Here is a 24,513-nt window from a genome sequence, read left to right on the forward strand (position 1 = left end):
ACCAAGAGACTGGGATTCCTATCTTCTATCATAAAGCTGGTTTCCTGGTTTTCATAATAGCAGATGCATTTTCCTTATTTACTTCATCAACTTCACTCCTAGTGTTCTTGTCTATCCTCACATCTCCTTATGGTCAACGTGATTTTTTGTGCGTGATGCCCGTAAAGCTGATGATAGGCCTAGTGTCGCTATTTATGTCTGTAGTTGCTATGATGGTCACCTTTGCTGCCAGCTTCTTTGTGCTTTATGAAAACTCGCACAAATGGCTACCCATCCTTATCATTGGATTTGCAGCTATACCGGTCATCATATTTGTTGTATTACAATATCCTTTCGTGATGGATATCTTTCGTTCCATGTTTGATTCTAGGTACCTGTTTAATACCGGGAAATGTGTACTTTACACCAAAAACAAGCGGTTGTAAATGTTCAATCTTTTGCTAGACAAGTGAAGTAATTGTTTTATGTGTATTAGTATCCATTTGGATTATGTATTTGATTAATAAAGATCAATGTATATTTATGATTCTATTGCTATCAGGTGTAGGTTACTCATTCTAAGGATTACTGTTTATTGCTCATTGCTCATTGTACTATCTTAACTGGGCTACTTGTATACGTTTGTATCCCATTTTCAGAAATATAGGCGGCTCAATAGTTATCAGGTGCTAAGCAATCGCTTTAGGCCCCCAAAAATCCGAGGCCTCCAATTTTTGTATAACAGGCTTAGTGTTTGGACTTTTAGCTAGATACCATCAGAAAATTTGCATTGCAGTAACACTTTTATTGGTTTTTGTATCAACCTCTACACATTTATTATTAGTAGTTTAACATCATAAATTAATTAAGCTACCATTTTTTGTTACTTTAACTAACATTCTAATGTAGTAGGCCCTTAAATTTGATCTCGTTTAAGGCCCCAAAAAACCTTAACCCGACACGGTTCAGAATTCTCATAGGTAACATTTTCTTTGCTTTGCTTTTAAAGATATAGCCAGGGTTGATACTACCGGAATGTACAAAAGGTATATATATTAGTCAAAGACTGGTGTTAGTACCGCCCTTCTTCAACACAAGGATGGTGTTGGTACTATCAGATATATCCAAGCAAATATAATGAAACTCATCAAAACTTGAAATTAGGAACGCGGGTTATCCACTTACTTTACATGCATCGGTAACATTTCTGCGTTTGGCAGACCACGTACGCAAAGCCCGGCGTTGCCACCATCTTGATACACTATAAATATTTTCTTACTAGCTTAGCGTAGGCCTAAACATAGATATGGAGGAACCAGAAGCCCATGGTTTATGAACCACCCTTGTCTTTAGATTTATTTAGTGAACGGACCAAATTCAATTCTCTATTTACCAATATTGGAAGTTAAACTAAACTTATAATAGTTTGGGTTAAGTATGTAATTAGTGTAAGGTATACTTAAAGTATTAAGTGTGTATTAGGAAATATAGGGGTCGTTTAAGTAATAAAGAAAGTTGAATAGGTATGTAGAACCGTCACAATTGTTCATAAAGTAATAGGTGTGTAGAACCATCACAATGGTTCAAAGTGTCCATTCATGGTTTATAAATAGCCATGAAAACATTGTAAAAATTGTTGAATTATTCTATAAATTTATATCTATTGTGTCAACCAAATTTCGCCCCTATCACTATCAATTCACATAAAAACATCACATACGCATCATAAACATTCATTCAAAATCCGTGATTATAAAACTAATGTGTTGATTATTATAAGGGACTAACAATGGTATCAGAATGGGTTTAATCAGCCAACCGTTTATCATATACTATTTATCATCATCCAAAAGTGTTCAAGGGCAAAAATTAAAGGAAACCGATAAACATAAATCATAAAGAGAGGGAACGGTTATCACAAAAACGGTTTTTCAGAATCAAGATTCATAACAGAAGCATCAAAGGGACATCGATTAAACATCATTAGGAAAAGAGGGCGAATTGAAACAATGCAAAAAAGAAAGGGAAAAACACACCTGTTTTAATAGAAGCATACAACCCTCAAACGAACCATTAGCGGCTCGAAGTTGTCTGAAAACGAAGCCCGTTATACAGATTTCAAACTGGACCAGAAATCCTAAATTGTGAAACCCTATATTTCGCACAGCAGAAGAACCAAAGGGATTCCAACGGTGTGACTGGAATCACCATCGGTCGCGGATCAGAATCGAGAGACAGTTACAAACGGTTACAATCAGTTACATCGAATCGACGGGTTTTGAAACCCAACAGGTTTCTTGTTTCTTTGTGTCGTTTCATGTAATAGAAGAAGGGGTTAACTAGTATGCTTCTAGTAGCATGCTTCCACCATGATTTTTAGGGGGGAGAGATTTTATATTCAAACATGTGATTTTCATGGGGGCAGTTTGTGAGGGGGAAGTGTGAAGTCCCTCACTTGATGGTTTAACCCACAAGTGTAGAATACAACAAGTCAAGTAAGCACTAGATTGGACTAGTATTACAATGAATATAAATGCGACAAGTCAAGTAAGCACTAGATTGGACTAGTATTACAATAAATATAAATACAAGAATATATATAAAGTAATACGTAACTTAAGCAATATAAAAATAAGCAAGTAAAGTAAATGGTGAGACACAATGTAATTTTCAAGTGCATTTTATTTATTGATGTTAAATAAAATACAAGGTTGTTGCGGAACTAAGATATTACAAAGTAAGTATCTAAACAACCTTATGAATTACAAGTGATCTAATATTTGCTAAATAAACTCTTTTGATCGAAATACTTAAAGTTGTGAAGTATAATTGTTTAGATCGAGAGTATTTGAGCAAAGACACCAAATTGCAAAAGTGTAATTTGGACGAGGGAAATGACTTGGTATTTATAGGCAAAAAGAATAAATATAATATTCTTTTTGCTGTACAAATATGGTTACATGCATTTAAGGAAACTACTTTAATTCCTTAAATGCATTGGTTAAAGTACAACAATAAAGTCACTTGATAGTGACTTGTCTTTTAATTAACCAACCACCTTTACATGCGTGTAAGGCTTTTAACAAAGGACAAATGGATTGTCCGGGTAAAGGCATGTAAAGGCATAAAGTCAATTCCTCATAATCAGTGTTCAGACTTGTAAGGTCTAAAACATTGTCGAGAACTCCAGTCAGGAGATCTGGTAAGTCTGCTAGTGAGCTCCGCTATTTGTCAGACTTCTTTCTTCAGACTTCAGTCTTCGACTTCAGTGAGAATGTTCTTCAGTAGAATGATCTTTGACTGGAGAGAAGTCCAGTGAACAAATCTGATGGAATCCAGTTTCCTGTACAAGTAAGTTGTTCACTGGTCTTCACATAATTTCTGAAAAAATCTTTAGAGGGCTCCAGTAGTCACGTCTGGAGCGAGTCCAGTAAATCTGGACCTAACAGGAAGCATGTTTCTTCCATGCTTCTAGCAACATATTGATTTTTCCGATAGAAGAAAGGATTAAAAAACAATTAGTTTAATTGCACCATTTAGACTTTGAAAAAGAAAGGAAAATCAGTGGTGTAAAATTCTATATCCCATGTCTGTTGTTTTGAAACAAAGGGCTAGGCCCAAAATCATTATTTTTAAGGGAAAATGATCCGTAATGCACACTTTACAAAAGCTTAGGTACTGTCATTTTATAAAATGTTATAGATTAAACTTTTGAGTTTGATAAACATACATAATCCCACTTGAATTTTACATAACCTCCCCTTGAATTTTACATTATCCCCTCCCCTCTAATTTACCTAAGATAAGTATTGCATGTTTTACCTAATCTTTCCTCTATTTTTAATATAAGATTGGTGCTCTTAAAGATTCTAACTATATATCAATTTTATTTTTATTTTTTTCGAACATTCAAAATTTCATTGAGACAAAAATCCAGCAAGGAGCTAGAAAGAGTACAATGAGCAAAGAAAAACATGATCGTAATGCAAGAGTAGATAAAAACAAGCTACCGGGACATTAGAGACTAGTTAGAAATTGAAACTTGACCATTTTTGCCACGGGATTTTTGTCTTGGAGGATCTATTCGTCACCTAAAGGAAACTGATGGCTTTGATCTCCTTGACAGCATAGCGGAAGGACGAGGTCTTGTTGAAAATGTAGTCGTTTCTGATCTTCCATATGGTCCAACAATAGGCGAGTATTACTAGGTTTAAGAATTGGCGCTTGCTAGGGACGATTTGGGTATCCTGGTGAGTTGTGAATAACTCCCTAATGTTGGATGGTTTGCTAATCATGAGGTTGCGCCATGACATAATATAAGTCCAAAGAGTGTCGGCAAAGGAGCAATGTAGAAACAAGTGACTTGCAGATTCATGGTGTGTGTTGCACATGGGACAAGTTAGCGAGTTAACTGGGATGTTTCGGTGAGATAGTTGATCAGTAGTTCGAAGCCGGTTTATTTTAAGACGCCAATCCATAATATTGATCTTTAGTGGTGCGAGACAATTCAATGCGAAGGACCAATTGTTAGGTCCATGACGGGCAAAGTATATGCATTCCTTCAGGGATTTCACTGTGAAAGTACCGGAAGGGTCATGCTTCCATGACCATGAGTCCTGCGTGTCAGTGACGGTGACATGTAAGATCTGTGAGAGCGTATGATATGGGTCAAGTGGGCGAACTTTAAAAAAAAGTACCTGACATGGGTCAGACGGGTCAAACATCGCCTACAGTGTTTAAAATGCAAACAACCTACTAAAACATTTATGCTACCTATTGTTAAAGAAGTTTATACTTACTGAAACGTTTTTGGATCGGAACAATCCTAATAACCCCACCAACACGTTTTGGCCTATAACATAAGTTACTTCTGCTAGCCTGTTAAACAAATATTAAGAAAAAATAATTAAAGATTGAAAAAAAATTCTAAGAAAATATATTTACATCTTTAAATTATTGGAAAGATTACTAATCAATTGTGATTAGTAATAAAAGTTAATATTAGACCTTAGTGGCAATATAATAACTTTGTGGCAAAATAAGACCTTCGTGGTAATCAAGACTTCAGTGGCAAATAAGTCCTTAGTGGCAACAAGACCTTAATGGTCAACAAAACCTGTGTCGTAAAAAGAAAGTAAGAAAGGAAGACAACTGGAGAATCATCCACAACACGTGACCAAAACATAGCACTTCAATGCCCGAAGCTGACTGAAACGAACTACACGACATGGCAATTATGATGGAGACAATAAAGAAGGCATATGGTATTTGGGAAATGATAGTTGCAAAAGAAAGAGAAGCAACAAATGAGAAGAAAGAAAACACATCTAAGGCAATGATCTTTCAAACATTACCACAAGATGTATTAATGCAAGTCGCTCAATACTCGACTTCAAAGGAACCCACTTCCAATGTCTCAAGATCCGATTCAAAACACATTTTGAGTTAAAATAAACACTTTACGCCCAAAATTAACCACCAAACATTCAGATCTATAACGGGGAAGTATTCTACAATATACAAGAAACATTTCAAGCTATAAAACACTTACCAATTTGACCCGAAACTCCAATTTTTGAAGCTTTAAATTGGATGAACACTTGATTAAACCCAAGAATCTTGACCTTTTAGAGATGATTATTTTTATGGAATGATTTACTTATATTATTACACAAGCCTCAAATCCGAAAATTTGCAAGAAAATGATAAGAGGATGATTTGGGTTCTTGGATTCTAGAGAGAGGGAAGAGAAAAGAGAGAAAGAGAAGAGAAGAAATGACGTGGTAAGGAAGGGTGCGAGAGTTTTGTTCCACCAAAACACTCTCACGGTTAGTTCCGGTTTCTCCTGGGAAATGATTCGTTTAGTTAAAACTGTTACCCGAGACTAGTTCAAATACTTCGTTGACATATTATTATCTATTTCGAAATTACGTTTCTAACGACTATTCATATGCCTACCTTTTCATTACAAAGTTTACTCCATCTCAGTTTGACTTGTTTCAAAATTACTAGTCCCATTACGTTGACCGGTCCAAACGGCGGATGTTACACACATGCTTCCTTTCCTACGAGGGATGAACATTTGTCTTTTGTTTGACATTTGTACTAATTGCATTGTAATATTACTTGTTTGATGTCTTTTGCATGTTTGGTGCTTGGATATACCGAAATCCTTTTGTTCATAAAGTTCGTTTCTACTTAATTCAATGTCGTCTCTGTGCGCCCCATGTATTTCGTCTTATTGGGGTGTTACACTGCGGTGGCGGTGGTGGTTATTAATTAAAAAGTAAATGATGTAAAATAGGTAATTTACTTATTTTCATAGTTGAAGGTCGTATGCTTTAAATAATTATATTAAATGTATTATATATACGAGATAGGTACCCGCAGAATGCGACAGCTGTGGCGGCAACGGGTGGTCATAGTGTCGGTGGTAGTAATGATGTGGTTATTAATATAAAAGTAATTGATGTAAATGCTAGTGTATTTATTTTATGGTTACAAAATGTATCTTTTGTAAATAAAAATAGAAAAATTTACATTTTTCGTCCTTGAACTTGGCTTGTTTTGCACTTTTCGTCCTTAAAGTGAAAAAATAGCACTTTTCATCCCTGAACTTTGTAATTTTTTCACTTTTCGTCCCCGCGATAACGCCTGTTAGTTTTTCTCCCTTAAAGTTGCAACGTACGTTAGTTTTTTTTGTTCACTTTTCGTCCTTTCCATTTTTTTTCACTTTATTTTCATTTTGATAATTTCATAACTGTCCAGCGATGTAGAAATCATAAAGGAGTAGGAAACGAATCTTAAAAGAAACTATTGAATGAGTAGAGCCAGTATCTACAAAGAAAGCACGAAACTCTATGAACACATTGAACAAAACATTAAATAAAAGTACAATTAACACGATTAATAAATAAAATCAAAAACATAATATGTCATTTCTACCAATATATTATAATACGATTGAGGTTTTCTTTAGGTGACGCATGACACTATATTTAAACGATGCATGTATCTTTTAGGCTATACTTAATTAAACTTTTTTCTCCTTTCAAAATAGCATTAATAAATAATAAATATTCATTGTTTTAGTATTATTAAAAGTAGTATTATATTTTTTATGATAATATTTAATTAAACATATGTATGTAAATTATTTTACATTTTTTATTATTGAACTTTACAAATTATCAAACCAACCCATAATTATACTATAATATTTTTGTTAAGTATATTGTGTTATCTAACTTGTGATAAATATATTTTAGTAAGTATAAATATAAAAAAATTGTAATATATCCCTTGCTCTTCTTTTAAATACGGTTTATACACTATTGTACAGTTATGAAATTATCAAAATGAAAATAAAGTGGAAAAAAATGGAAAGAACGAAAAGTGAACAAAACAATTGACGAACATTCCAACTTTAACGGAGAAAAACTAACAGTCGTTATTGCGGGGACAAAAAGTGAAAAAAGTGTCAAGTTCAAGAACGAAAAGTGTTATTTTTTCACTTTAAGTACGAATAGTGCAAAACGTGCCAAGTTCAGGGATAAAAAATGTAAATTACTCATAAAGATATTATAGAGATATTAGGTAAAAATATTTAAATTAATTATTAAAGGAGATAGATAGTTTGGATAAATATGGGTGTAAAATATTTTAAGGATATATTGGATAAATTTAGTGTGTGAGTTAGAAATGTGTTTACAATTAAGGGTATTTTAGGTATTTTAAAGACAGAGAGTTGAAAAGAAGGATGATAGTTTATTTATTAATATAGTATAGATAGATATATTTAATAAAGATATTTAAATAAATGAATAAAACATGAGGTAGTTTGGATTTATCAATTTTCTTTTTGAAAAACATTTGGACGAAATAAATGCGTAGTTTAGATTACTTAGATTCTCTTTATACCATTTCACCAAATTTCCCTTATTATATAAACTAGCTAATTACCCAAGTTTAACCTGGCTTATTAATAAAAGTTTTGTAATATTAAATTACATTGATGTTTAAAAATTATGAGATAATTCAACTATACTCATAACCTCGAAATAGTATACCTTATATTTCGAATAAATATAATTAGCTTCTTAAGCCGCATAATATGCGAATAATGTAAAAATCTATTATGATAAACTATTTAGATTATGAAAACTAAAAAGCCCATTTATTAAAGGTTTAAAAAAAATATTAAAAAAAAGTAGAAAAAAGGACATTATAAATAACAAAAATAAAAATGAATATATATAAATAAGGAAAGTGCCTATAACATCTAAAATTATAATAAAAAAAACTAAATTTTAAAAAGGATTTGAAGATGACAAATAAGATATTTTTATAAAATGATTATGTCAAATAATTATTTTTTATTTAATATAGGCTGATTGATAATAATAATAAGACGGGAAAAAAAGAGTGATAGTATTTTTTAAAATTGACATATAATCGTTTCAAGAAAAAAATAAATAATTACATTTAATTTATACAAGACTTAGGGTAAAATAGAAATAAATTATAAATCAATTAGAAAATGGTTAAATTTTAACTAAGATAATGTCATAAATCAAAAAAATTAATAAGAAAAATTAATATAACGGAGTGTAATAATGATAAGTTAACATTTTAAAAATAATGATGTTACGAGAATTTTGTTTTATTTATATTTAAATATAGGAAAAATTACGTATATAGTGATATTTAATGTTATATGTCTTATTTTAGACACCTCATAATAATTTTACCTATTTAGTCATTCCTTACTATCAAATCCTTTTGGTAAAAAACAAAACCAAGTAATTAAATTATGCCAAGTTTTTGTAGGGCCAAACAACTTTATATATTAATATAATTTGATTTGATTATTTTCCCTCTTCTCAAAATAAACCCTTTGTATGTGTGTAAGATTTTTCCAAGTGAATGACAAAGACGAACAAATAGAGAATTACGACTCTTAACTATATGCTACTTAATCTACTCATGTTTTTCTTGATTTTCCAAGAGGGTATCACGGCTGTAAAAATCTATTTGTGCTTTGATTTTCTATTTCACATACACACTTTGAAATACACCTCCATATATGCATTACAAGTTCCATTAAAACTACAAGTAAAACAGTGTTTATCAGGACTTATGTTTAGAGTCAGAAGTTTAGGGACTTCTTATATTTCTTTAAAGTTTGTACTCGAATTCACCATGATGTTTCTTATCATTCTGTCTAAAATCCCGATTACTTGTTTGGCTACCACTAACTGAGATTAGTAACTTGAATGATCAATCTTTATCCACAAGTTTACTGTTGGTTGATAATCTCAGAGGGCAATTCGGAATTCGAAAATTAGTCGAACGTTTTATTATAGAAATGTATCTCAACTTAAGTGACGAACATCATACTATTTGCAGATATGGAGTAATGAAATTTAAATGTGATTAAAACCTTGTTCTAATTAAATCCTCGTCAAGGCAATTACATGATTGTCTACGAGCATGGTACCCGCAATGCGACGGCAGTGGTGGAGAAGAAGGTCTAGTAGTGTCAGTGATGGTACTATTCGTGGTGGTGGCGGTGTCAAGTGATGTCGGTTGTATAATTGTGATAGTGAAAATTTTAATAATATAATGACTTAAAGTGTTAATTATTAAAATAAAGGTTTAGAGTGTAAATTAATTTATTAAGGGCTAAACATAGAAAGTAAAGGGAAATTTTGGTAATTTAAAAAGTAGATCGAATTACTTAAAATAAAAAAGGGGCTTTTTCTTTATAAGGGAATATAGATATAGATATGAAACTATGTTAAAATAAGACATTATTATATATAGCAATTTAAGTTGAGATATCTACAGTAAATTTTTCTCTATTTACTTTTTACCACACATTTTCGTGATACTTTTGATTTTTTTTCCCCAAACTTTTATTTTTCTTATATTTGCCCCCCTTTTATTTAGGAGTATTATATATATAAGAATCCAAGTTTCCTTAGCTACAGAAAACTTGGATTGTTTCACATTTCTGTCATGAAATTTTTAACTTTTTTATTTTTTGTTACATAACTTAATTTCTTTTATTTTTGGCACGAAAGTTTTGTTTTGTTTAGTTTTTAAACTTTCGTTTTTCTAACTTTTGTCACGAAAGTTTCAATCTCTTTACTTTTTATCACATAAATTTACTAAAGTTTTCGCCCTTTACTTTTTCCCAAATCACTTTCGTTTCTTTTACTTTGCGCACGAAACTGTTGTTTTATTTACTTTTTTATACTTTTATTTTTTTAACTTTTGTCACGAAAGTTTCATTATCTTACTTTTCATCACATAATCCTTCTTTTTTTATAACTTTTGTCAACAATCTTTACCACATAATTTTTGAATTATTAACTTTTGTTACGAAAACTTCATTTTATTTAGTTTTTGCACATAACTTTGAGTTTTCACCACATAACTTTTAATGCTTTTAACTTTTCGCACGAAAGTTTTGTTTCGTTACTTCTTATACTTTTTCTTTTCTAACTTTCGACATGAAAATTTCAGTTTCTATACTTTTTACCACATAACTTTTGGATTTCGAACTTTTGTCAACGAAGTTTCATCTTCTTAACTTTGTACCACATAACTTTAAGTTTTTCAAATTCAGCCACTAAAGTTTTATTTTCTTTACTTTTTACCCATATAACTTTGAGTTTTCGCCACATAAATTTCAATTTTATAACTTTTGGCATGAAAGTTTTCTTTTCGTTGCTTTTTATGCTTTTCTTTTTCTAACTTTCGACACGAAAGTTTAATTTTCCTTACTTTCACTACATAATTTTTAAATTTTTAACTTTCTTCAACAAAGTTTCATATATTATTAACTTTTTACCACATAACTTAAAATTTTCAACTTCAGCCACAAAAGTTTCATTTTTTTTACTTTTTACCACATAACTTTTCTCACGAAAGTTTCATTTTATATAACTTTTGTCACATGTGTATATGTTAAGTAATGTCTTTCTGGGCAACGCTCGGGGACAAATCTCGTTAAAAACAACAAAGTAACATGAAGCAAAAAAGGTTGAATCTATAAAATTTAAGAAAAAAATAAAATAAATAAGAACCAACTAATTGGATTCCAAATGACAAAACGACACCAACCCACAAGAAAGTATTGGACGTACTAAAGTAAAGGACAATTGCAGTAGTCCTTATGTCTGTCAGACTAGCACATGTGAAATATTGCAAGAAAATGAGTTCTATTATAGCTATCAAAATAAAAATTAAAAATATCTTTTTATTAATGTGGCCCACTGTCATTAAGTGCGCATCTCATTTCCCGTTCCTGACTTAAGCATGTAATTGGTCCTAAGTTAACATTTATTTATTTATATTTTCATGGTCCAAAACTAATATTTTTGAAAGCATCAAATAAATGATTATGGCAAAACTTTTGAACAGAGATATTTTAGACTATTAGGAGTGGAGGTATTCCCTTGCTTTTGGGAATGCCCTTCCACCACTCAGAGCATGACACATGGCACTTTACAATGATTGGAAGCATTCATTTGTTTTTGGGGCATTCCCTTAAAGTAGAAGCATTCTTTCTGAGGACATTTTTTTTTTTAATTTTTTTTTTGATTTTTTTGGAAAAATAAATTTAAATATAAAAAAAATACATAATTTGAATATTAACGGATATATTGAACAGTAACGGATATATTGATTTTGTTGTATGAGTGTATAAATATTAGAAGAAGAATGAAAGAAATAAGAAGTTTTTGGAGATAAAATGAGAAGTGGTTTGATAGTGGTATGTGTATGTATATATATTGTTTATGTTAGAGTTTAAAAATAAAAAAAATTAAAAAAAAACCCTTAATGGTGGCATTGGGAAGGTGAGAAGGAGGGAAAAAAACAAATAAAAGAGCCCGTTCAAAATCCGAAGGCTTCACTTTCTAACGTGTGGAACGCCCCCGGGACCGATGTCAGGCATTCAGGGAGCGTTCCTTTTGGTAATTTCGAAAACTAACGGGCTACTCCGGACGGTCTTATGTTACTTTTTGCCATTTCAAGGCATTTTAATTTTACTTTATATTAAATCATATATTAGATTATTTAGTCCGTTATGTGAATTGTGATTATTTCATACTCATAAAATTGAATTTATTTTATTTGTCCTTTCGGTATAAATCTTTATATATACTATAAGACAGTTGAACTAATAGCTTATTAACCAATCAAATCGCTCAATTTCATCAAATTTACTCTCGTTTATATCATCATTTAAATAAATTATAATTTAAAAATTCTAATAATCATTATCCCAAATATATTATTATATTAGTATTTATATTAATAATTTGTAAAAAAAAATCTCATTAATTTACATTTTTTTGTTTTTCATCAATAATTTACACTTTTTACCCCTAAATACTTAATTTATATTTATTTTTACACCATCAATTTGATAGAATTTTACAAAATTTATAATAATTAAATTAATTAAAAATATGAAATATTATTTTCCAAAAATTATTTCAAAACTTAATGACTTATTAACCAATCAAATCGCTCAATTTCATCAAATTGATTCTCGCTTATATCATCATTTAATTTAAATATAAATTCTAATAATCATTATCCAATATGAACTCTATTTAAGAAGCTTTTTATCTCTCAATCAAAAAAGTACATAATTTTCTTTTTTTTATTATATATTAGTTTTGGTATTAATGTTTGAAGTTAAAATTGACTTTCAAATCAAGAGTCATAATTGTTATTAAATAATATGAAAACAATCATAATTGTTATCTAATTATCGTAGAATAGTTAATTGAAAATCAATCTATTCGTCTTATGACCCTGCATCATGATTAATTACATATATTTGATATTAAGTACAAGATCACAAGTATGCTTATATTTTAATTGTTAATAATCGTTCATAATAATATCATATTATGAGTAAAATAGTTTAAACAAATTCTATAATAGATAAATTATTATAGCATATTCCTTGTAGAATGACTACGACAAACAATTTCATCAATATGTATCAACTAATAAGGAAATAATAATATTTTAAATTTATTAAAATAAAATTAAATCTAAAAAAGTTAAATAAAGTTCATTTTTAATAATATTTAGAGATATAAAATTGTCAAATTACGACTAATGCAGATAATACGATAATCATTTATGAATATATGATATATGTCAAATATTAATAATATTATAATGATCTTTATTTATAAATTATAAGAATCTTTATTATGATTTATATTTATTAAATACAATATGAAAAACAATCTCAATTGGAAAATGATAATTATCATTCAATTAACATAGTTCAAAGTATATAAATATGTTTGTGCTCATAGTGATTGTACCTTTTTTATTAAGAGATCACATGAATCTTGAATGGAGTCCATAGTTTGAATTTAGGACTTTGTATTTTGTTTATAAGATATTACTATAAATTTTTGATAGTTTTTTAATAATTAAACTAGATTATTTTCCCGCCTAATAAATTTTTGGTAATCATTTTGTGAGACTGATGTTACAAGGAGATTTTCCGATACCTCCTATGCATCCACAATGGTCTAGTCACGCATTTAATCAGGCATGGGAAAATCCTTTTTAATTTGCATAGATAAAATGTGTACAACCAAATTAAATTTCCTAGACGTAATTCAGTAGGTGTGAGAACTTGTATCAATATTGATTAAAAAATGATATAAACTATTTTCTTATCTATTATTATTTATATCTTCTACTATTATGTATAATTATATAAGGTGAGTGTGATGGATTAAAAGTAAAATGTATGATATTGTAATTAAAAAAAAATCAAATACAATAGTATATTTAAAAAAAAAGTAACAAGACATCATGATTACTATGTCATTATTATTATATTATTTATAACAAAAAGCAAATGTAAAAAGTAGTCTAAAATGAAAAAAACATCATGATTAATATATTATTATGTTAACTTTAGTTATTTTAGTGTGTATAATATAAAAAATTGGTGTTTATAATGAAAAAAAATGGTGTAAATAGTGCTTCCCAAGAGAATTAGTAGTCAAATCATTTTGTTTCAATGTGTATGCAAAGGATTAATAGGTTATTGATCGATCATAAAGTATTTTTTAATATATTTTTGGACACACGGTCACGTTTTATTTTCTTTTCACAATACTTCCCAACATTTATCATGTACGTCTACAACGAATCGGATATAGGTTACGTGAAGTACATCATATTCACAATTGTATTAGTTGATTATCCAAATCTGTATCCATATTTAATTAGTCCATCTTGTTAAACATAAGATTAGTTTGGGAAGAGAAGTCATTATATACTTGGCATAATTTAACTGGTTGATTTTGAATCTTACCAAAAACATTAGTTAGTAAGGATCACTTGACTAAATTGGTAAAAAGATTTTTAGGCGTATACGTAATCTTAATCTTAATCTTAATATATATACTATAAGACAGATGAAATAATGACTTATTAACCAATCAAATCACGCAATTTTATTAAATTGATTTTCGCTTATGTCATCATTTAGATTAACTATAAATTAAAAGTTCTAATAATCATTATCCAAATATATTATTATATTAGTATTTATATTAATTTATTTAAAAAGTCTCATTAATTTACACTTTTTTGTTTTCCATCAATAATTTATACTTTTTACCCTGAATACTTAATTTATATTTATTTTTAGCCATCAACTTAATATTTTTTTAAAAGTTACAAAAGGTATTTATATTTAATTTTTTAAAGTTTCAATTGTCACTCATTAAGAGTCTTAATTGTTATCAAAGAATATAAAAAAATCCTAATTGTTATCAAATTATCATAGGACAGATGATTAACAAATAAACCTATTCATGTTATAGGTCCGCATCACGATCAAATACATATATACTTGAATGTCAAGTACAAGATCACAAGTATGTTTATATTTTAATTCTAAGTTATCTCATAATAATATCACATTATGAGTACAACTCGTTTCAACAAATTCTATAATTGGGAAATTATTGTAGCATGTGCCTTATGGAATGACTACGCCAAACAATTTCATCAATATGTCTCAGTTAATAATGACTAATAATGACAGTGACGAACCTTTGAGTATTGTATTACAACTTGCAAAGTATATCTTCATAATTATAAAATTTTTATAAATTAATTGTATGAAGATCTAATATACATAATATCGTAAATCCCATGTCCAGGGTTGGACACGGGTCTAAAACCAGAGTATATACTATAAGACAGTAGAACTAATGACTTATTAACCAATCAAATCGCTCAATTTCATCAAATTAACTTTCGCTTATGTCATCATTTAGATTAACTATAAATTAAAAATCCTAATAATCATTATCCAAATATATTATTATATTGTTATTTATATTATTCAGTGGAAAAAGTCTCATTAATTTACACTTTTTTGTTTTTCATCAATAATTTACACTTTTTAGCCCTGAATACTTCATTTATATTTGTTTTAAACCATCAACTTGAGAAAGATTTTTAAAATTTACAATCGTTAAATTTTTTTTTCAATATATTAAATATTGTCTACAAAAAATTATTTTAAAACCTAATGACTTATTAACAAATATTAGATAAGATTTTTATAAATTATAAATATTAATATTTAGTTTAATATTTAATATAAACACAATTTGAACTCTAGATATATATCTCAAACATAATAACATTATCCTAAACACAATAGAAATCACAAAACATGAGACAATCACAAGACAAAACACGATTTAAAACAAAGGGTTACTTGAATACTAAATCGAAGTCAATATGGACTTCATTCAAGATTCATTATAGAAGTAACTCCCAATGTCGTCTTCCACGGGTTTTGGGTCCTAATACTGTTTTCAACGGTGTATGAGGGAGGTTGATATGTAGACAGTCTTACCCCTACCAAAGGTAGAAAGGCTGCTTCAAGATTCATTATATCTCTCAAATCAAAAAGGTACATAGTTTTCTATTTTTATGTATTTGAGGTTTGCGTATTAATATTTAAAGTTACAATTGTCACTCAAATCAAGAAACATAATTGTTATCAAGGAGTATGAAAACAATTCTAATTGTTATCTAATTTATAGGACATGTGATTGAAAATAAACCTATGCGTGTTATGGGTCCCCGTCATGATCAAAAGTATGTTTATATTTTAATTTTAACTATCTTTCATAATAATACCACATTATGAGTACAACTGGTTTCAAAATTTTATATAATAGAGAAATTATTTTAACATGTGCCTAGTGAGATGGATACGATAAACAATTTCGTCAATATGTCTCAGCTAATAATGACAGTGATGAGCATATGATTATTGTACTAATACAACTTGTAAAGTATAACACTTAAAACCTTATATCTTCAAAATTATAAGTTTTAATGACTTAAATGTATGAAGATCTTGTTGGGAAAAAGTGCATTTTTCCACGACTTTGGACATCAATAAATATATAGTCGTGTGACATATATCGCGAACTATTTAGTGGGTTTTGTAGTCTCTGGCCAAGGCTACGTAACAAACTAAGATGCGTCCAAATTGGGTTAAAGGTGAATGAGATATCGAGTCTCAAAGTTATGTGTTTGGTGCATAAGTTGGAGTTGGAAAAGCTTTGTCCCACATTGGTGTGGGATATAAACTTTTACTAGTTTATAAGTGGAGGTGTCTAAGCTATATCAAGATCTTGTGTTGTGTTTTACTCTGGCTCCGGCCCGCGCGCAGGGGGGGGGGTGCAGAAGACGGGTTTTTTGGTCAAAATTCTCTGACCAATGCGTGTACGCGCGTGGCTCCTTTTTGCTGCGATCCGAGATATAACCGACCCGGGTTTTGACCCGTTTAAGAAAGATCTATAATAAGCTTATGGCATGCTTCGAACTCTGAAACTGATATCATAATTATCAGTCTTGTAACTGATAAATTAACTCACCATTATAGCTGCTTTAATGTCAGTTTTAATTAGCTTCTTTATGATATCAGTTACAGATTTGTGTGTATATAAGGACCTATCAGGTTTTGAAAGATGTACATAACAATACACAATTTCGTAGCACATACACATTGCTCATTCGTTCTCGTAGCAACATCCATCCCTGTGTTCCGTTCTTATTTCAGGCAAGTGATCAACGTCCGGCAGTACGCTGCTTTAACCGGTGTACCCTGGGAACAGACGACGAATCTGTTTAAGGGAATTGTGTCAAACACAAGCCCGATTCTTCTTTTACGTTTCTTTTGTCTTGCAGGAACCTTTTCAGTTTCCTTCTTTTATTTGGTTCTTCCATTCTATTCTCGTTTAATTCCTTTATCATTATTTAATCGTTTTGTAATATATATATATATATATTTAAGGAATTACATATTGTTATTATACTATTATTTCTAACAAACTTAAACAGATTGGTATAATAACAATTCGTGTTATTAACTTGTTCCGGTTGTATTTCAGAATGGAATCTCAACCCATGTTTTCTGCTATTCCCACTCTGGGTGCTCCCACTTCTGGTGTTCCCACTTCTGGAGTCTCTGCAGCTCCTGATGTGTCTGCAATTATGACATCTGTTGTTTTGTTACCTCCATGATGGTTCCACCATTGCCTACTGCGGTGGCAACTCAGGCTGAAAAACCTCCAAAATTTGATGGTGGAAACTTCAAACGTTGGCAACAAAAGATGTTTATTTACTTGACAACGTTGAACCTTGCGAGGTTCCTGACTGAAACTGCTCCCCAAGTCTCTGAAGGGGAGATGGATGCTCAAACTGTAAGCGTGATTCAAGCTTGGAATCATTCTGAATTTTTGTGCCGCAACTATGTCTTGAATGGCTTGGTTGACTCGCTCTATAATGTTTATTGCAAAATCAAGACTGCCAAAGAATTATGGGAGTCGTTAGAGCGAAAGTATAAAACAGAGGATGCTGGCACCAAGAAATTTGTGGTGGCTAAATTCTTGGATTTCAAGATGGTTGATTCAAAAACTGTCATGAGTCAAATTCAAGATTTGCAGATTATGCTCCATGAAATTCATGCTAAAGGAATGACACTGAGCGAGACATTCCAAGTTGCTTGCATGATAGAGAAACTGCCACCAAGTTGGATTGATTTCAAAAATTATCTCAAGCATAAGAGAAAGGAGATGACCATTGAAGATCTCGTTGTTCGTCTTCGTATTGAAGAAGACAACAAAATTGCTCAAAAGCAAAGCTATGTCCCAAACTCAGCAAAAGCTAATGTTGTTGAAAGTGGTCAATCTTCACGTGGTAACAAAGGCAAGGGACGGGTTGAGAGGAAAGGCAAAGGGAAAGGTCCAAATCTTGGAGCCAAAGGTGGAATTGTGAAAAAGAAATTCCAAGGCACTTGCTACAATTGTGACAAGCCTGGTCATAGGGCAAATGAATGCAAGCAGCCCAAAAGAGAGAATACTCGCCAAGCTAACATGGTTAATGTGGATAATCTGGTAGCAATGGTCTCCGATCTCACTATGATGATCTCTGAGGTTAACTTTGTAACACCCCGCTAAAGCGGAATATACGGGATGCACAGACAAGTACAAATGCACTCAGTACAAGTTCAACACAGCCATTAAGATTAATCAAAGATCAAGAGAACAAAGTCATTACAAATCATAATTAGTCTAGATCAGAAGTACAAATGTTATTACAGAATTTAACTGAATCAGAATAGTCAAATTCATGGGACAGAACAATTGTCTCATGGGACAGTACTTGAACTGGAATAGCAATAAGGCCTTCGTAGCTCCAGGACTTGTATGCACGAACCGTCACCAAAAGGATGAGCTTAGAACGGAAGACTCTTATGCTAAAGACCTAGTACCTAGCCTGAAAAGCATGTAAGTTCAAAAGTCAACTACAAAAGTAGTTGGTGAGATTCATATAAAGTACTTTATAAATATACATAAGTCTGATATGTATAAAAGTCTAGTCAAAAGTCTGTATGCCTGTCAAAAGTACCTTGCTGTAATAACAGTAGATTAGAGTCCGTAATGTACTTAATATGTATGTCTATTATTACTGCTAATCCGCTTGGCCATAACGAGCTATGAAAATTCAGGGAACTCATGTAATCAGAAAGTATATAAGTACGAACTAGGTCAGAACAGGTGACCAGAGCATGTGATCAGAACAGGTGATCAATAAGTCTAGGTAATATGCATTCTCCTGTCCTGAGGAGAATGAGGATGGGCCTACCCTAACAGCGCTGTCCATAACACCTACGGTCCATACCCAGAACAGGTGGGAGATGAATTGATAGCAGTAAGTCTTAGGTCTCATACATAGACAATAAGTACATACAAGAATGTATTCAAGATCCTGCCCATTCAAGATCTAGAACACACATTTAGAAAATAAGTATCATAACATAAATAGTCTGTCAGTACATAGTCTGTCTGAAAATAGTCTGTACATAAGTAGTCTGTCTGTCTCAAGATAGTACATAGTACAGTTAAGAAAATATATATATAAGTCTGTATATATATATAAGTACAAAATAGTTTTCATGCTTTTCAGTCCCCGATAAAGAACTTTAAAAACGTACGAAGGGGGAATAAGTGAACTCACAGTGATCTGGTACAATATAGAGAACTAGTACAGTGAACGAGTATAAAGATAGATAAGTATATCTATCGAGATCCAATTACGCCTTGCCGGACTCCTATGCACGTAATAACCATATAGAAGTACATATATTAGTCTAAGTGATTATTCAAATCACAAATGACCTTGGTGAACGGATGATTTGGTCCTTTGAACGTTTTGACTCAAAATAGTTTTAACTGAACTTTACGTACATGAACCGAACGAAAGTGAGCCTTAAGTTCGTTTGACTGAACTGAATGAATTTAGACCTTAAATTCGTTTGACTGAACTGAACGAATGTAGACCTTAAGTTCGTTTGACTGAACTGAACGAATGTAGACCTTAAGTTCGTTTGACTGAACTGAACGAATGTAGACCTTAAGTTCGTTTGACTGAACTGAACAAATGTAGACCTTAAGTTCGTTTGACTGAACTGAACGAAGTTTTTTGTTAAATTCGTAAAGCTAATTTCGTTTTGAACAAGATAATTTCGTTTGATGTTGCAGGCATACGGACATAAGACTGAACTTAACAAAATCACGAGTTTTGAAGATTAAGGCATGTTACGACCCAAATTTGATCACAAAACAGTTACTAGACACATTTAAACATAAACCCATTAATCTTTAACACGTTTTTGACATCAATCATCGACCAAATCATCAAGAACACAAGTCTAAAAGGTTTATTTTTAGTTTCATCAAAACATAAGATTTGTTGTTGTTACCTCAAAATCGATTGCAGAAACACGTTTTGATGATTACAAGGAAGCTAATGATATCAATGATTTCACCCAAACCAACCAAAATCTGGAGATGAATTTAGTGTGTGTTTTAAGGTGTGGGAGTGAGTGAAGAGAGGTAGGAGGTGATGAATAGTAAACTTTTAGGGTTTTACACTTTCTTTTTATACCTTACCATAAAAATGAAATTTCACAACTACAAGGACCATTTTGCAATTAATTTGAGCTGAGCTCTTTTATGAACTTTTAACATTTACGAACCGAACATATTATATTATTGAGCGTAATCACGAACTCGTCGTACAATATTAATATTTAGATCAATTTGAAGTTCATATAAGCTCATAATGAACATCTAAAGTACGTCTAGAACTCATATAAATTAAACTGTCTGGCCGATCCAGTGGCATATGTACGTTTCTAAGAACTTAAATAGAACATTTGTGGGACGGTTGTTACAAACTTGGTTGGTTCTAATACCAAGGAGTGGTGGGTTGATACTGGCGCCACCCGCCACATCTGCTCTAATAAGAATCTGTTCAACACCTTCAAAGAGGTCACTAATGGTGAAAAGCTCTTTATGGGAAACTCCGCCACTGCTGATGTGAAAGGCGAGGGTAACGTGATCTTGAAGATGACTTCTGGGAAAGAACTCACTCTTCAGAATGTGCTGTATGTTCCAGAGATTCGCAAGAATCTTGTGTCTGGTTATCAGTTGAACAAGTTTGGTTTCAATATTGTGTTTGAGTCTGATAAGGTCGTGTTGACCAAAAATGGTTTGTATGTTGGTAAGGGCTATGCCCTCAATGGTATGTTCAAAATGAATGTAATTGCTATCAATGGAATGAATAAGACCGGTACTAGTTCTGCTTACTTGCTTGAGTCTTCTAATGTGTGGCATGGTCGACTTGGTCATGTCAATTTTAATTCCATTCGTCGTTTAATTAAGTTGAATAGCATACCAAATTTTCATATTGACTCAAATCACAAATGTGAAACTTGTGTTGAAGCCAAATTAACAAGGGCACCATTTAAATCGGTTGAAAGAGCTACCGAACCGCTTGATATGATACACACAGATGTGTGTGATCTAAAATCCATTCCCACGAGACATGGATTTAAGTACTTCATTACGTTTATCAATGATAACACAAAGTATTGTTATGTTTACTTACTGAAAAGTAAGGATGAGGCAATTGAGACTTTTATTGCCTACAAGAATGAAGTTGAGAATCAACTTGAAAGGAAAATCAAGGTTGTACGAAGTGATAGAGGTGGTGAATATGTCTCACCTTTTGCTGAATTCACTACAACAAAATTAGCTTCATAGGACACCTAAAAATGTCCTATATTGTTACTTTATAGGACCTATAAGATAATAGGACCAATAGCACAAGCGTCCTTTGTAAGGGGTCGTATAAAGTAACGACGTCCTAATAAACCCCAACCACATGATAAGACGGTTTATAATGTCTTATAACATATACGTTTTATGACAGATTTTAGCGTCCTAAAAAATTGGATATATCAAACAATACATTTTTCTTATATTAGGACCATAAAAATGGTCCTAATAGATTTGTTATGACCAAATTGAGCGTCTTAATATGGCCTGTTCTATCTAATAAAAGCAAACATGTGGTCGTAAAAAGTGTTACATAATATCAATAGCGTCCTAACAAGTCACATAATAGGACACTACTTTCAGTATCCAAAATGGTTTTCAATGAACACGAGTCTAAAAACAAAAACAAATATTAACTGGTAACTACAATTAATCACATTTGAGAATCCAAAAGTCACTTCCATAACAAATCTTAACATAGTCAAGTTACAACATCAACACACATAAGATATAAAGTTGGTCGCTATCGAAAAAAAATCAGAATATTAATACAACTCATTCAGCACAACGCCCACCATGAGCTACCACCATTTGCATCATCATACAGCCAGATTTTGTGTAAGCTTGATCTACCATATCTTCTCTAGGGTAAAAAACGTATATTAGAGTTTCCAGTTTGTCGTTAGCTATTAGAAAAGGTTAGCAGATTCAACATAGACAAACAATTCAAACTCTTACGTTGTTACACATTACCATTTAGTACCAAGTACCAACTGTAAAAATGCATGCCAATCAAATCGAGGAAATATATATGCCAATAAGATATGATCCCCTTCATGAACAAGAGTCACGTTTTCTCAGTAGATACCTATCATAATATAAAAAAAAACTAAATTATCCTTGCAAGTTACACAAACTTATGATTTTCAAAGATTAAGAAAAATCATACTAATACTTCACATTTCTGTTGCTCTCACGTTTCAGGAGCACACCCAACTGTTTGCCCAATACAACAACAATAGCCTTTTGGTAGATTTTTAAATTTCATTTTCTCACCTGCACAGATCGTTAAACATTTACGCCATTAACATTTCACGACTCCAGATGACAATAAAATAAGTTAAAACTTCCAGAAGTTTTACTTATAGCCGTTATTCCAGCCTTGTTGACAAGGATTTTTATATCTGCCCTGAAATAGCCAACAACACGAAAGAGTGAAAGGCCGACTGTAATGAGAAAGAATGAAACAAGAATAAAGCACAAATTAAAGAACAAAAATGTGGATGTTGAAGTATCCGACTAGAAAAATGAGCCAGGAATTTAAAACAATATTAGTAGTAGTGGATAATAATAACTTGATTTGGTGTTGGCTTGGTGTATCCAACAGCTTCACATGCTCGAAGCAATGGCCTCGAAAGGTGAGGATCTATAGAGGAATCTGTGTGAAAAGCTACACATCTGCTTTTAAAAGAAAAACGCTTTACTATCTTCACTACCTACTGTCGTCATTTTCAAGTTGAAAGTCTTTAGATAATTTGCAGTAAGTTAGTTCAAATATTGTGCCTTCTAGTACTAATCTTTCGTTATAACAGATCAAAATCTCTTTCATGAGACATCTATAGAACAAGAATCTACGATAAAATATCATGACCAAGCAAAGCCGACTTCCGAAACTAGCTCAGAAGTCAGAACAGAACTGATTGACTCTGTCAATATTAAGAATATGACAATAATTATTAACTATCTTGTTCCAAACTCATGATCTATCAAATATGTTTACATAATAAAATAGCAATACTTAACTCGGTATGCAGAAGAGGCCTATACTTACGAGGCTTAATAATAGATATTGTTTAAATCGGTATTAGTATAACCGTATAGTATTACTCATTTTCTAGAGAAATAACAGGATCCTTCAATTTCAATTCTACACATGTAAATCAGTAGAGATCCAACACGTGCCCCTAAAACTACCTCTTCATACATGGATTTTGTTTCATCAACCACTCTAGATCTCCAATATGCTACAGATGTAAATCAGATTATTTAGATAAAAAGTAATAGCCACAAACATGTCAGAAAATAATAGATGTAATATGAAAGAAAATAAACTATACATACAAACACTCAAACAGATATTATAATAAGCATTTTATATATACCTTCACACGAGAATTTAACCGCATTAAATAGATTGAGAAAGCAATCGATCTAAAACCCTACGGATCCCTTCATTCCTGTAACTTTATAAATACAGTAATCATTGTAATTATGAAACCCTATGTCAAAAAAAAAAAAAAAAAAGAACCTTTTCGTTGGGGTTTGAGGAACCTGTGAGATACTCAGTAATTGTTTGGTGAAGAAAACTTGAATTATTGCTTTGCATTTAGCTTGATTGAATTATTGAAAAATAAGTATTTAACTTGATTGAAATTTGAGAGTAGGGAGTGCCTCTCCTGGAGATGAATGTGCTTAAAATCAAATAAATATTAGGGGCGGCCTTTTGATGGTGGAAAATTTTGAAGAGAAAGGGGCATTATTTTGGTGGTCAAATTTCTTGATGGGTAACCACTTGTTAGTTGTTTAATTACTTCTCGGTCAACAAAAAAAAATTCCCATTTTGCTAGTTTTTTTTTTTTATTAACTCTTTTTCCTTAAGTATCATTCATGTCAATGTCTAACAAACCAAGTATCATTCATGCCAATATCTAACAAACCTTTTCAAAAAATAATAATAAAAAAAAATAATAAGAAAAATCTATGTATATCGTTATTTATACCTTTATTTTTATTATCTATATATTAATATCATGATATA

General features: G+C 31.2%; 1 long non-coding RNA gene across 4 annotated transcripts; it reads right to left on the bottom strand.

Moving 5' to 3' along the window:
- Positions 1–22,133: 22,133 nt before the first annotated feature.
- Positions 22,134–24,271, bottom strand: LOC122600089. 4 transcript variants are annotated; one of them, XR_006323993.1, is made up of 3 exons: positions 24,027–24,271; positions 23,858–23,932; positions 22,134–22,884 (listed from the first exon to the last, which is right to left on the bottom strand). It is a non-coding gene; the product is annotated as an uncharacterized LOC122600089 (long non-coding RNA). The 4 variants fall into 4 exon arrangements; XR_006323994.1 differs by having other exon boundaries at positions 24,004–24,271; XR_006323995.1 differs by having other exon boundaries at positions 23,858–23,938; positions 24,004–24,271.
- Between the last annotated feature and the right edge of the window lie 242 nt (positions 24,272–24,513).

Source organism: Erigeron canadensis, chromosome 5 (genome assembly GCF_010389155.1).
Source record: "Erigeron canadensis isolate Cc75 chromosome 5, C_canadensis_v1, whole genome shotgun sequence".
Taxonomy (NCBI): domain Eukaryota; kingdom Viridiplantae; phylum Streptophyta; class Magnoliopsida; order Asterales; family Asteraceae; genus Erigeron; species Erigeron canadensis.